Consider the following 3,444-nt stretch of genomic DNA (forward strand, 5'->3'; position numbering starts at 1 on the left):
CTTAATTGTTCAATATTAATAGGTGAATGTCCCTTCTTCCAAATATCATATTTATCCTTTGACAATTCTGAAAGAAAAGTTAACTATATGTCATTTGATTAAATCTAGGGACGAAATACCTTGTGTTTATTGGTGACCTATATCTAATTGTTGAACAAATGAAGGCCTGTTTTGTCGAAACTGGTTAGACATATGAGATCTATTTTGGATAAACACTGGTGGCATCAATGATCCCTTATGATAACCTTGGTTACTTTGTAAGCTATAAAATCTAACACATAAGACTGGATGTTGTAATGAACATTTCATACAGTTATGTCTGTAAAACACTGAGATTTCTGACAATAACCTTTAAAGTTATAATCATAACAATGTCTTTGTAAGTTAGCCTGGCAGACTACAGGATTAGGTGTGCCTTGCGATCCCTTTACAATGAATTTCAACCAAAGAAAGTCATCAATCTCAGACAAAGATTTAGAGTGTTTTAGTGATACACTTAATCTAAATTTTCTATCATACGGGTAAACTCTGTCAAAATGTGCATCTGATATAAAAACTCTTATGATTAACATGTATGTAAACAAGTCTTGTGCTAAGCTAGCATGTTTTTGAAGAAGTATTTTAGAAAAAAAAAAAAAAAAAAAAAAAAAAAAAAAAAAAAAATTCAAATGCTTCAGTCCATAATTCAATGTTATTTATTGTATTGTCCTTTGAAGGGTAATGAGAAATGACAAGCATTCCAATTTTAACCATTACACTTTGTTTCTGGTCCAAACTACTATAATATTGACTATTTTGTTGAAGAAGAGTACCAAAATCAACATTTTTACAATTCCGAATTTTCTCTATTATTTGCTGAGAAATAATTATGTCAATTTCATTAGAACATGGTATAAACAAAGGACAGTAGTATTTAAAGTATTACCCGGTTGAGCGTGAACTGCCGTAGTTTTCAGTTGTTTCTGAGGTGGATGTTGATTATTGGGCTCCACAGGTTGATCTGGTTGTTGAAGCTCGGGCGCTGCACGCCTTCTTTTTCTGTGTCTTCCTCTGTTTACCACTCGGACAACTTCCTCAGGAGCGGGTACCTGTTCTGGTGCTGGTACTTCACGAGGAACAGGTCGTTGAACTCCAACGTTGTTTACCTTTGGTCTTAATCTCCGGCTTACTTCATTTCTTCTATTCTTTTATAAAATGAAGTCATTATAAGTATATTGTTTTTATAAATATATAAAGATGTTTTAATTTATGAAACATTACATTGATGCCTCGGCTGCATATAGATAAAATGCTCCGTACCTAAAATATATACTATTATAAATGTGTATATAATGTACGCCTCTTAATACATCTATAAGTGTATAATAACCAGCAGTAATTTGAACGGCAGTTGTAAATGCAATTACATTTGTAATAATCGTGTGTTCCATAACATCATAACAGGTATAATATCATTATCAATTTATTGAATCAAATTTAAAGAAAGCTTTATATGCACAATAACATGCAGCAAACTCAACAGCAGTTGTATTTATAATTAAATAAATGCCGTCACATTTGTAAAAATCGGGCCTTCCGCAACTTGAATAACCGGTATTTCAGTGTCAATTTAGTACCTGAATTATATGCAGGTAAAGATTAAAATAATGTAACTATGCGTATATTTGTCAGCAAGCCTACACAAGGATTTCATAGCTAATTATACATGAGAATATTTATCGCTACTATGGTAAAATAGAAACAAAAACTTACCGATAAAAATACCTTGTTAAAGAACTGTGAATTAAATGCAACAACCATAAGTAAATGAAATTGAATGGTCATAAATAAGCACATATATATATATAAATCTAATTAAAGTGACATTAAACAATTCATTAATTTAATAATGAACGTGAAGAGAAACATATAATTTTACGAACACATGCGAACACGTGTTAAACTTAAAGTTACCCGTTTTACTTTATCGTCACAGAATGTCAACTCACAGGTAAAAAAGGTTTGCTCTTTAAATATAAACCAAATTATTATAGTGAATTAAAATGAATAAAAGGAAACATATCTAAAGTATAACGGATAAACTTAACCAACTTATCTTATTTACGCTCTGGTCCTATCCTTGTGCAATTCTGTTGAGAAATAATCATTGAATGAAAATTGAGCGGGAACACGTGTTTATATATGACAAAGTCCACGAGGCGCTTCAAAGCATATTCTTTCGTATGTTTAAATATATGGTTGTAAAGATTTACATGGCAAACCGTAAACAATGGACTGACTGTACAATCGAAACTCAATAAACAAATACATGTATTTTGAATGCAATAAATCAATTTAATTATTAGATCATTAAATTTTATTAAGTACCTACGGAACAAACATTATTTCTAGTTCATCCCGCATAATGATGATCACGAAGACGCTTGATGAACTTTAATAGTGCAGGGATACAGGCAATCCCCTCTATCTGGTAAATGACGTCATAAAGGCGTGCAAAATTGACGATTTTTTTCCGGTGAAGGACATAACTCGAAGGTGGTCTATACGTCTATGTTATCTACAAAACTTGCGTATTTTCAACAACATGTTATCGTCCTATTTTTTTTATTTTTTTTGTATATATGTAAGTCTCATTTCGGCATTCCATCTCTAATCGATCTCAGTATCTCAAATCCGGGTCGATTCCGATCTTTAATCGACGTCCGTTCCTAAATTCGAGGTCCAATTTGACGTAATGGTAAAGTAAGATTCCAAATTGACAACCGATTCTATGTCCTTTTAAACGAAGTATTTTTTTTTAGATTCTCAAATCGACGTACTTTGTCTATACTTTCTGCGATAATGTAATAATGGAGTAAGGCTCAAGGCTGGATGACGTATGTGTATTGGAAAAATAAAAAAAGGACAGGAATACGAAATGAATCTATCGGGGTGATTTTTTGGTGCCGACACTTCGTTTTACCACAACCAAGGACCAGCACAGTAAATTTGGTCCTTCATTTACTTTAGTGGTCACAAACATCATTACCAATATAGAACTACACATAGCTTACCCTTACTCTTATCATACACCATACAGAACCCTGACGCTAGTCCTGACCCTAGAACCCGACCTTAACAGTAAATTAAAACCTAACCCTATAATACAGGGTTCACATATATAAACGAAGACCCAAAGACCTTACACAATGCATATTCCATGAATTTGTTGTCGGTTGCTTTCTTGTTGTTATTTACACCAAATCCATGGTTTTTTGATGTTTTAATTGCTACTTCAGTTCGGGTTTAAAATGTTGTCTACTATGACGTTCCTTTCGATAAGTCAGCTAAATAACACATATTGCATGTGTGATTTTCAATGTCGCCTTTTTAAGCAGCATAATACAAAGATAAACAATCACTACAGCAAACACAAAAATATACCAATCTGGGAATGAATTATTA

At 32.5% G+C, this 3,444-nt stretch overlaps 1 long non-coding RNA gene across 1 annotated transcript; it reads right to left on the reverse strand.

The window, feature by feature from the left end:
- Positions 1–625: 625 nt before the first annotated feature.
- Positions 626–2,354, reverse strand: LOC127720399 (uncharacterized). The gene is made up of 2 exons (XR_007990718.1): positions 1,753–2,354; positions 626–1,184 (listed from the first exon to the last, which is right to left on the reverse strand). It is a non-coding gene; the product is annotated as an uncharacterized LOC127720399 (long non-coding RNA).
- Between the last annotated feature and the right edge of the window lie 1,090 nt (positions 2,355–3,444).

This window comes from Mytilus californianus, unplaced genomic scaffold (assembly GCF_021869535.1).
Source record: "Mytilus californianus isolate M0D057914Y unplaced genomic scaffold, xbMytCali1.0.p SCAF_11, whole genome shotgun sequence".
Lineage (NCBI taxonomy): Eukaryota > Metazoa > Mollusca > Bivalvia > Mytilida > Mytilidae > Mytilus > Mytilus californianus.